The sequence below is a fragment of the Trachurus trachurus genome, assembly GCF_905171665.1.
Source record: "Trachurus trachurus genome assembly, chromosome: 4".
Lineage (NCBI taxonomy): Eukaryota > Metazoa > Chordata > Actinopteri > Carangiformes > Carangidae > Trachurus > Trachurus trachurus.
The window spans coordinates 25,868,348-25,880,693 of NC_139898.1; the positions used below are offsets into that span (position 1 = coordinate 25,868,348).

The 12,346-nt window shown below is 40.4% G+C and overlaps 1 protein-coding gene across 1 annotated transcript in view; it reads right to left on the reverse strand.

The window, feature by feature from the left end:
* lrp8 (low density lipoprotein receptor-related protein 8, apolipoprotein e receptor) overlaps window positions 1-12,346 on the reverse strand; it is a 181,690-nt gene that overhangs the window by 55,495 nt on the left and 113,849 nt on the right. The gene's annotated exons all lie outside the window — the stretch shown is intronic.

Below are 12,346 nucleotides of genomic sequence, written 5' to 3' on the forward strand. Positions count from 1 at the left end.
CCCTGCTAGCTATTACTGCTAGCATGCTAATCATCCCCACTCAGATCTAAGTAATTTAATTAACACAAGCACATAAACAACATCAGCAGCATCCCGGCAGAAGCTCAGGTGGTTTGGGGGTCATGTAAGGTGTTGGTGCAAACAAACACTCGGGCAAATAAAGTGATTATTAAAACTTTCCCTGCTAACAACAAGAGGCTTTTTTTTTTTTGCTGATGGAAATTATAAACATATTTCCCATCATCCCAGAGGGTGATAATGTGTTGCTAGTCAGACTAAACACCAAGGAGTTTTTCATTAATGCAGAGAGCTTAGTCAGTTCGCTATCAGCAGCAAGGCCAGGATAAGCAGCTTGTTAGTCTGGCTCCCACAGGGATACTGAGCTATAGACGTAGCTATACCCACCACAGGAAACAAGGCAGGTGGCTTGTAGTTCATCAAATTTTGTCTTATTGATAAAAAACAACAACTTTGGTTTGAGTTTGATATTCAAAGGAGCACAAGCTGCATTAAACTCATCCTCCCACAACTTCCTCTAAGGTCTTCGAGGGCATCAAGGTTTTTCCAGACCTCAGCTATAACTGCCTGATTAATACTGTATGGAAGATTGGAGGGCATACAGTATACAGTATACACCGGAAACTGCTTTATATATCCTATATTTTTTAATGGATTTGGAAAATCAGAGTTATTATTTGATCATTGGCATCTAACAATTAGGTGCCGATTCTGATCCTGCTTTGACAAATCTGATTCTTTCTAGGAACATCATTTAAAACATTTTTTTAATCACAAATAAAAAGTTATACTGTATTTCAGGTCACTTGGATTGTTGGTAGTAATGTCCAGATTTCCTATAAATAAAACCTGCACCTGTCAGCACTGAAACATCATCACATACAGTATAATACATTTGCCACTTCCCTGGTAGAGCTCCCAGAGCCCGGGGGTTTTCGTCTGTGTGTCAGTTTGGTTCCTTTCATCTTGTCACCTGGCTACGTCAAAGCTGACACACACCAAGACTCGGTGGTGGAGGTGGCCTTTCAGTTAACACAGACCATAACCAATCCTCAGAAACAGAGGAAAAAGGGAGGTGGGGTACGGGGAGGGGTAAGAGGGGACAGGTGCTCAGAGGAGCACGGGTGGAATTCATTGATAGATGTGAGATGTCCTTTCCCATCCAAAGGGACCCATCCCCATAACAGCAGGCAGGCTGATATTGTAGCAGATAAAGGTGGAGAGGATAGATGGCCAGATGTGAGGGGAAACAGATTACATTCAGTAGGAGTCACCAGACCTGGCAACAATAAACAATTTGTTACAATAAAATTCTAAACAAAACTATAAATGCTGGCTATATATAACTTTATAATGGATGGTCAGAAAACCCTGCCGGATTCAATAAATAACAGAGATCTACACTCTGGGGGAATTAGTTAAAGAGAGTTAAAAAAAAAAAAGACTTGAAAGGAATCAGATTGTGTTGTGGGAGACTCTTGACAGTTAATTAACCACATCTGTCCGATAGATTATTCTACCAATTACAATTTTAAATAGGTAATCAGTAATCTGTAACTGATTACATCTTGACAGTAACCTTCTCCACCCGCGGGTGAATGTGTTTAACTCGGGGTCAAAGCTTTCTATCCATCCATCCCCAGACCCTTCGCTAGACAGCTAATAGATGGAGCTGGGAGATAGGGCACAGCTCATTGACCTTGATCTGAAGGAGAATTGAACCCTCTCCCAGCATGCACTAGCACTGGCAGTCTATATAGCAAACATCTATGTATAGGTATAGGTACAGGTACATGCCCAGAAAAGATATGCAATCTTTACTTAGACACACTTAAACAAGCACACAGGTGCAGGTGGACATGCACCCAAACACATGTGATGGAAAACACTGAGCACACACACACACACAGACACACACCTGCCTTCAACCTTTGTCTCTGAGTCACTGAATTTAATGTTTCTGGAGCGTGGAATCCAATCAGACTCCAGTCTCACATGTCAGCCGCTGAGCCATGATGTGGGGGCACGAACACGTGTGCACAAACACACACATATACACACACACACACGCACTCGCCCACATACGTTCGCCTGCCTACAAACCTCAGTTCACCAGGTGTTCTCTCAGCACAAAGCAAGCTGAGGATCACAGATCAACTCCAACCACCAGAGATGGAAATAAAACATTAACTCCACAGTGTAAAGTGCCGCATTCAGACGAGAGAGAGCGGAAACACAACATTTTCTACAATGAGCTGAAAAACAGACAGCAACACCTCAAGGCGTTTTGGTGGAAACCGGGCCTAATGGGCCGTGCAGTAGACAAGCAACATGTTCATCTACTCGATGGAATATCAATATGCATGCCTTAACTCTCACACGAGAGCATCAATAAAAACCAAATCTCTGTCGAGTCTAGCCTGCCTTGTACTGTCAGATACACAAGGGTAATCACATACAAATCACCATCTACTGTACATTAGAATTGATGAGAGTGGGGAAAAACAACAATGCAAAACAGGAGGAAAAAGAATTCAGTTCAATGATTCAATGGTCATCATAATACCCAAACCTGAACCATAATGTCCACTCCAGTGCATGTTTTCATCAGGGCCATGAAGTATGAGGGCCCATTGCTCCAAAAATATGATTTTCACATGGACTGAGGAGTTTCTGGTTTTTCTAGTTATGCTGGGTCGAGGGCAACTTGAGACTGGTGTAGTTCTTCTGCCCTGTCACTTTGCCCACTCCATTTTCCACTGAAAACCTAACCTAATAAAACAGGGTTCCCATACACCAAAACAAAGGCAAAATGTCACATACACAGAAAAAAATATCTGCTGTTTTACGTGTAAGAGCTAAATGTCACTTTCAACAAAAATGCTCCTGTAGTATCGAACACAAAGAGGGACTGCAGCAGAGGACATGAACATGAACACCCTATTTGTGCAGATTATTGTTACTTTTTGTCAGTTTGCTCAGTGGAAAATGATCCTCTCTTCATGCACAGTGACAACTGATGAACTGAAAGTAATAGTGCAATGCAACACTTTTTTTCCTAAACTGCCAGTAAGCTCTCCCTCAAGGTTTGCACCGACGACCCACATTCGCCCTTGCCAGCGTTTGAGAGGAAGTAAAGTATTCAAGGTAAAATCAGAGTGCAATTACTTGAAAACGCCTCTTTTTATGCACAAAATTACAGGTTTTCAATTTCTAAATTGCATTACAGCACTGCCGAATCAAATGAAAAAGATTCAATAAATTCAGAAATTTCACTCCGTTTTCTTTCACTCCACATTTCCACAGCGCTCAGACACATCTGCATGTATTGAGTCAATGTTTTTAGTACAGTTACCTAATGTAGCATTTGCTATGTATCAGGCACCATTACCCTTGATACCATTAAAGCAGCAAACCGTCAGAGCAGGAAGAGAGCCAGAGGCGCTGGCATCGCTGCATCTGTACCAGTCTGGTTGTGTGTTGTACGGGTCTTGAAATGTTAAGGCGCCCTGTAGTTGAGGTCGTAACACTGAGGGGTTCTGTGGGAGAACGAGGGGGGGTGGTAGTTTTTAGATTATGCTTTTGATGCAACACATTCTGCAGGAGGACCAGGGGGCCCTCAGTGTGAGTGTGCAGACAGACACAGACAAGTTGACATACAGTCCCTCTCCAGGGCTCTCACAAAGTGTTTATCAGTGCTTTGGCTACATTAGACCTTTGAAGCATTGACGCGAGAGGATGGAAGCACACACACACACACACAGATACACATACACACACATGTGACCACCAGACAGACAGGCCCCGAGCCCCCAGTTCTTTCACTTGCAGTAACATAAAAGTGATCCTCTTTTCCTAATGGAATAGACAGATATACAGTGAGGAGGGATAAAATTCAAAATAGATTTATCACTGACTGACAAACAGAAGGCAGCTTCAGAAAAAAATTCACTTTCCAACAGCCTGTCCAAATGGGGTTTACCAGGCACAGAGCCGACAGCACACGTTTGGTGCATCAGTGGGAATCTAACATGTCAGTCATCCCATTTGGTTGGAAAACATGAAAAAAAAAGATATAGGCCGACGATATAAGATAAGAAGTGCAAGTGAAGACAGAGTACTTATATTCACAAATGTGTTGTACTAGCAGACTCATTTCACTTCAATAACATTATGCATTCCTCAGTGAAATCTGCTAACTCCTCTTAATGGAACAGAGGCTTGTCCTCGGGGATTCAAACCACTGCCTGCTGCTGAGGCAGCAAACAACTAATTTTCTTTCTTCGTCTCAGATGTTGTGATTAGTTTGAACTTGGTTTTCAATAAAGTTCACTTTAGGCAGCGGTGCAGAAAACGCTCGATGGAGTAAGAGAAAAGGCGATGCCACAGTAAATGCAGCTCATAGAGACGGAAAAAGAGCTATGATGTGGTTTCGGTTTTGCAATTACCTAAATATTAATCTTCAATCACATTTGTTCAGAGAAAGATCCAGCTAAAAACAAACAGATACCTCGATTTCTGTGTTAAATATTTCCCTGAAAACTCTATAACTCCATTTGTACTACTATAGGCTGAAATTTTACATATTAAAATCATACCATGTTAAAAATGTATTTTGCATCATTGAATTGGTCAAATCCCAAACATGTGTGTTAGAGGTTGGGATTTATATATAGGCTTTAACTTGACATCCACTGCAATCTTCACAATATAGAGACTTTCCACTCACCTATGCTGGTTAGACTTGTCTTTGCTCAGAGTAAAAACATGTCAAACTAACTGTGAAATGCCACTGACAATAAAACCTTGATGTAGTGTGGCAGTGGAGCCTGGGGAATCCAAGTGAAATGGCAGCTTAGATGAAGGGAAAAATTGCACAAAATTCACAGAGAGACTGAAATTCTCTATGTTGCCTGATTGGTATACACCAGGGAAAGACTTTCTCTTAACCACCTTCATGATGACGAGTGGGGACTATGGGGGATTGCACACACATACACACACACACACCCATACTGAACATACACACACACACACACACACAGACACAGAGCCCAACAGGGACGGTATACTGAATAGAGCATGGCATTTCAATAGCTCAATCACAATGCCATCTGACAGCAGTTAAGACCCGAATATTAACTGCTGCACAAGCAATCACACTGGATTGAATGTGTATGTGTGTGTGTGTGTGTGTGTGTGTGTGTGTGTGCAGGAGGTGTGTGATAGATGTCCTTGTGTGCCTCTATGTACATGTGGGCGTGTGTATTGATAGAATGTGCATTGTGGATGCCATTAGTCACAACATTTCATAATTCACAAGGATTTAAACCATTAAATGTAAAATGTGACGCGGCCATCACTCCGTCCACATGGCTCCACGCAGTCTTAAATCTTATCAGTAACCCCTGTCCCCTACAAATACACACACACACACGCACTGTGCCTGTCTGGGAAATAATTGCATTGCCTCAGATAATTGTCAAGTGGTAAATCCATGAATACATTAAAAATAGGACATTGTCATTAAGTGTGATGATTACATCTTGACAATAAATACGCAATCTTTCATTTTACCATGGGTGTTGCATGATAATAACATAATTACTATTTGTTTTTGTTTTTTTCATGTATGATCTCGATCCCGTTTCGTTCTCCATCTTTATACAGTAATAGGAATAGAACAATTCAACCTGCTATATTGTGTCTTCACCAGAAATCCATAGTTAAACCCTACAGCCAGGCTGGCCGCTGCTGCCGAGAGTTTGATGTCTATTTAATTGGGTCCATCTTGAGAAAATGATGCAAAGTTTTTCTCAGCTAAAAAAAAAAATATGTATTAGGCCTATACATAACTACTACTTGCTTCAACTTTACTGAAAAAAAACACACATACACATTAATTGCAACTTAGAGAAAAAGGAGAGGGTCTGGATAAAAACACCAAAAAATCTTTTACCTCGGGATCAGTCAGAGTGCATGAGTGTGCTGTTCCCACATACACACAAAGCGAGCGAGCTGCAGCTAACATCTTAAGTGGATAATTCAGCTGAATCAGTGTAAGACCAGGTGTCAAATCTATACAATAGCTTTACCGGCTAGTAACCGCTAACTTTAGTAGCCAGTTAGTGGTTAGCGTCTACTAATTTGTTAGAAAAGGCTTTATAAAAGTGAATAAGACATGCTATCAAACTCTAAGAGAAGAGGGGGGTGTTTTTGACAAGTGGTCTCATTTTAAAGGGGACATATTATGGAAATATCATTTAATAACATAATTACAGTCCCCAAAATGTGGGAATTGACAAAAAAAATCAGTAATTTGCAGGCACCCTGGGTTGAAATCCATGTTGTTTTACAAGTTGTTCCTGCAGTTGTCATACAATGATGTCATTAGTTTTTGAATTTGCATAAGTGAGTACCGGTACTGGTAGAGAGTCGGGACAGGGTGAGCAGTCGCTCATTTGCATTTAAAGGCACAGGCACTGAAACCAGCCGTTCTGAACAGGGCTGTTTTGAGCGAATGAAAAGAGCTGAAATGTTTGATACTCGGGGTATTTTGACTGACGCATGTCACAGACATCTTTAAGACACCTGGGAACTATTTTTAATTTGTGGAAAAGGAGCATAATATGTCTCCTTTAATGGCAAGTGCAATAACTTGATAAGTGTATTAGGTTCAGTATATAGATAGAAGAGGATAGGTGCTAATCATTTCATGGTAGTTAGTAATTTATAACGTTAGCAGCTAGCAAATTATGGCATCTGTACCCAAAAAACATGTGTATATTCAACAAGGCTTAAGAAAACTCACTTGCCTGTAATGTAGTGGGTTTTAAGCTAAAACAATATTTCTAAATGTCATGCAGTGTTCCCATAGGCTCACTGTGGGTTAATACTACCAGCCAGGAAAGCAGCAATAGATCCTCTCTCTCTTGACCGCTCTATTTCAGGAGCAAAGTTTTTTTTTTTGGTCCACAAATATGCTTCCCTGTCATCTGCATGCGATATTGAACGTGTGTGAATGTGTGTGGTTCAGCGTAGCTGTAGTGTGCAGGCAGGGGTAAGGATGAGGTTGGGGGTGAAAGAGAAATGAGCACTGTCCTTAAAGCTATTGAAGAAAACGCTCGGCATGAGTCGGAAGCAACTGCAAAATGCCTCTGGGTGCACAGCGAGCCTGTTTGTGTGCTGGCGCTCCATTACATTACACCTACGCACACAGTGAGAGCAGTCAAAGGATTATAAATGAAGGGGGAAGTAATGGGAAGAAACTCTGAGACAAGAGGCTACCAATCCATGTCTGTGTAGTCACCTCCTCTTGTGGAAATGTGGGTGAAGCCAGATAAAAGCAGCACCACAACCACATGCTCTGGATGACTATATATACACTCATATATACACAAATGTTCACACACATCCACTCACATACCTACTCCATTTGTTATGTGGGTGGACTCTTCTGGTCCTCTTTGATCCGTTATCAAATAATGGAATATAGGTTACATTTACCATAGCCCACAGCAAGGACTAAAGGACTTATGTACCAAATATGTTTAGATGCCCGAGGTAGGGGATGTGCAGCGTTTTAAGTTCATGTGTGGCCGATTTGTCTTCATGTGTGGACAGTTTGTTATATTACTTTCACTTAAGATGTTTCCTCCGTATAGAATTCATTGGAAAAAACTACCAAAATGTGAATGTCCACATGCAAACACTTTTAACATGTGCCTCCATATTTGCTCCCCTCCTTCTGTTTCCTAACAGATTAACATTCGTACACACCGTCTCCCTCTCCTCCACTCTTTTCTGCCCAGCCATAAAACACCAACTAACGCAGCCCTGGTGGGCATCGATCCAGCAGCAGCTCGCTGTAATGTAACATAGCAGCACAGGGTGATGTGAAAAGAGCAACAGGTCTCTCAGGGTCCCCGGGAGTCTCTCCGACTGTTTTCTATCTATCTGCCTGTCTGTCTGTTTGTGTTTTCGCCCTTTTCTGTCCTTTGCTTAAATTGCATTGAAAGAGTTTGCAGAATGAGTACTGACATCGCACGAAGAGAAGAAACAAAACGGATTGGATACAAATAAAGTAAAATAAGGACCGAAAGAGAAAGGCACCCAAAAAAGATTTTCCAGATGACCTGCATGTCTGTGAAATGGAGAATCAAAAGATAAACACCACGCAGACCAAAGATCAAATGTAAGTCTTTACTGCTGTGAGATGACAGGGTTAACCTTTAAACCATGCTGTAGCCAGTGCAACATAAAATAGTTTGCTGAGGATTTTACATGGTTGCAGGAATATCAAGTAATACACAGCAAGATTGTCCACAAACCCAGTGGAATAGATGTGCTGTATGTCTCATGCATCCCCATCTAGCAGCTCTATTAAGGTGTGATATGGAGTGCACGTCTGAGGCCTTACATATGAGACAGTGGTTGAAGTGGGAGCTATACGTACGTAGGTGCAGGTTGATGTAATAAAGACAACTCCATTATGGCTTGTATGTAAGCATGATAGCCACACTGACACGATTACAGTATTTTCATCGCTCTCGGAGGATCAGGAGTAGCCTGTCTGACTGTGATACAGCTGAGCTGCATGCTGTGAGCACCGGGTTAGTGCACACAGATGGAAATGCTAAAAAGAAGGAAAGAACACAGTGAGTGGGTTGGAAAGACCTATAGTTTTCATAACGAAAAATAGCCTTTTTTTCCTCCACAAGTGCAAATGACACAAATGCAACACATCTAATTGAAAGTGAACTCAGTTCCCCTGCATGTATACAGTTTCACCAACTCAATTTATTTCTTAATTCCAACCCTGACACTCATAGTTTTGTTTCTATTAATAGGTATTAGTGATGCCTGTTGGAACTGAGGTGAAAAAATCAATCATACAGGTGTCTGTTCTCATTCAAGTGTGTGTATCTCATTGGGGTTGCGTGTTGAGATATAAAACTTCTCTGCGGTGATCAACATTAACCGAGCTCGCTCAGCGCCTCAGTGGGACGCACTCATTCACACATAGTGAGACATCAATTTACACAGTCCAATTTCAAAGGTTGATTGGTGTGCAGGTAAAGGTGTATGTTTTAATTATGCTGCGTTTTCAATCTCTCCTCATTAGAAAAAAAGGAAACTTAGTATTCTACTCAACATACCAGAGGGAAACACCCCTTTGCCCAAACATGAAAAATTACGTATAACCTACACACACGCTCACACACTGAAGCATGTAAACACATAGCTAGCTTCAGCTGTTGCCTGAATAAACATGATTTCACATTAACATAAATTAAGGACTCATAAACTTTCTTCAGAGGCCTCCTTTAAATGTAATAAAGAACCCCTCTTCCTGGATCCATGTTTTATTCAACGTTTGGATATGCTCAATTAGCATCCTTAATTAACGTTAGCGGTACTCAAATTGTAGCTGCCGCAGAACGGAGATATTGGAGGGAAAGGAGAGGAGATCAGGGGTGGAGTTGGTGAGGAGGAGGAGGAGGAGGGTGGGGGACAGGGCAAAGGGTGAAAACAGCAGACTTCAAAAGCAAAGTATATTTCCTGGGGGTTAGATGATGAAATGAATGAGCGTTTGGGAGTGGCACAATATTTTAGTTTTTAATATTCTTCATGGAAAAATTCATCAACATGCCACAGTGATTTAGCCTGGAAGCTCACAGCCTCCCCCCAGTAAAACCAGCATACTGTATCTGTTTTATTAGCTGATATTTCGGTTGTTTTACCAAAGACCTGGACGACTGTGTCTGCCCATGACTGATAACCCTGAGCGGTGGCTTGTGTTGCAGAGATGTTAGCATTACCAGAAAGCCAGTCTGGGTGTGTGTGTGTGTTCATACATACAGTTTCCCACTATCAACTGCTATCAGATGGCTTTGTTACATAGCCCCACTGTTATCTCCACGTGCAACACTCATTTGTTTTTTTGTTATATGTGCGACTGTAACGTCGAGAGTAAATCAATTTTCCGAGAATAATAAGTGTTACAGCAGCAGCATGATTAGGTTTGTGTTGGTCTGTTTCATCTTTACAGGTCCTTTGTTTTAATAAACACACAGAGACCCGAGGGACAGCGAGTGGATAACTTAGATTGATTGATATGTCTGATGCATCATCTTTTCGTTTTATGCTTGTGTGATGCCGGTGATGAAATTTTTGTTTCCCATTTGCAAATATTTGTATTACTCCTCTCCTTTGTGGGAGCTTCGCCACTGTTCCATATCGGTCTCAAAACAATGAGGATTTTTTTTTGGAAAGATTCTTGTCATTGTTAAATATTAAGGCAAAACAAATTAATTTGGTGGATTGGCTGCATTCAAAAGAAAGAATCAAATATGGTATAATAGAAAAAAAAAAATCAAACAAAGTGACAAAATATAGAGCGTGAGAATTTTAAAAATCTTTTGCTGCTGATCTGCTGTTGTTTAATCACTCTCTGTTGGTACTTTTGGTACTTTCAATAACAATTCTCCCTAAAGTAAATCTAATTTAAAGCTTTTATTATTTAGTTTTGCAGTTTGAAGTCATCCATCCTGAAATAGATATACAGATCATAAAAAACAATTAGAAGTTATAGAATGCACACTTCAATAAAAAATAAAATGCCAACAACTCTGTCAACTGTGATTTATTGTTGATAGATGAAGTGTCTTTTTTGATTAATCTCCTCCAAACATATCACTGTGAAAATTAAACCACGATAAACCTTTATAATAGGAATAAAAAGCGAAATATGTCTGAAAACAAAAGTATTCCAACTTTATGGGCAACAGTGTATATCCACGTCACACTTAAAGCTGTAGTTCGATTTTAAATAGACTTTTCAGTTGAAGATGTTAATGACTACTGAATGTGACCGACCATTATTTCACCTACTTTGTGAGACAATAACAGAGTGAAGAGTTGTTATTTTTGCACACCTGATTCACTATTTTGTGGCCTTTACAGTTACAATTCTTAAAAGTTTTATATAAAGGAAGTATATCCAGTGTATGTCTGCTGAAGTGGACTTTATGGTGTGTGAACTAAGATAACATAGATCCTTTTCCATGCATCTGACAAACTCCTTTATATTCATCACTGCCACCTTCATATCTAAATGATTGATCAAAAGCTGATCTCTGCAGGTTATTATAACAGCAGCACTCGCATGACACACACACACACGCACACATGCACTCAAAGCCTTCAGCGGGAAATCAATTATCATCAAGACCCCTATGAAATATTTCACAGCTGTATTAATCACTTTATTTTTCACTGCAATAAGAGACATGTGCTCGCACCGGTCAGACAGATGAAAGGCCATGGAAAAGAGCACATGATCGCTAATGTCCTCCGCATCAATACGCAGGAATTGAAAGAGAATAAAAAGTGCAGCTGCCTGTAATGGGCGAAGGGAGAGAAGTGTGATTCCTTTAAAGGTATAGTTTATATTGTACACATCAGAGAATCACAGATAGTATGTGAACAGAACCGTAGCAGCTCAGGTTATATGACTAAATCAACAGTGGCTGTTGTTTTCATCAGGTCACAGCCACAAACTCCTCAATGTGATCACTCTGTGTACAACCGATGACAGAGAGGAGATGCATGATGGGTTGGAGACACATAGAGAAACAACTGGAGAGAGTGAGAACAAAGAGGGAACATGAAGATATTACGAAGAGAAGTGAGGAAATGTTTCTATCATCTGTCGAGAAAAGTTTAACTCAGCCACTGAAATGCAGCAAAATGGAGACAAATTTCGTGTGTTTGCATCAGCCGGGCAGAAGCTGATAGTGTAAATAAGATTTGAGTGTCAAAAACATTTACATTAGCAAAACTGGAATCTGTCAAGGGCAATTTATTACAGGGCAGGCGGCTGGTGTTAAAATGTTGATCACATTTTGTGAATTTCACGGAAAATACTGTGGATAATAAGACTTTGTAAGTTTTGATTTGTTGGGGATGGTGCCATTGTGCACACAATACAACTCTGTGACTCCTGCCTGTTATTGTTTGAAAGCAAAACATTAACATCTTTATCATAGTGTAGAAAAATAACTGTGATGCATCTGCTTTTGTGTTCATTTTTGTTGTTATATTACCCTATTATACTATCCTCATGTATTCAATAGGATGAGATGCAATCTTGGAAATAAAATCAATTAAAATGTGTTCATTATCTAGTATTTATCTAAATTGCCTCTGCAATTGTAAAATTGATTAAAAATGGCGGTTTCACTTATTATCTTATTTGAGAGAATTTAAAGGCCTCCAGGAGCAATGTGAGAGTCTGCATGTTGTGTGTGCCTCATTATACATGCTT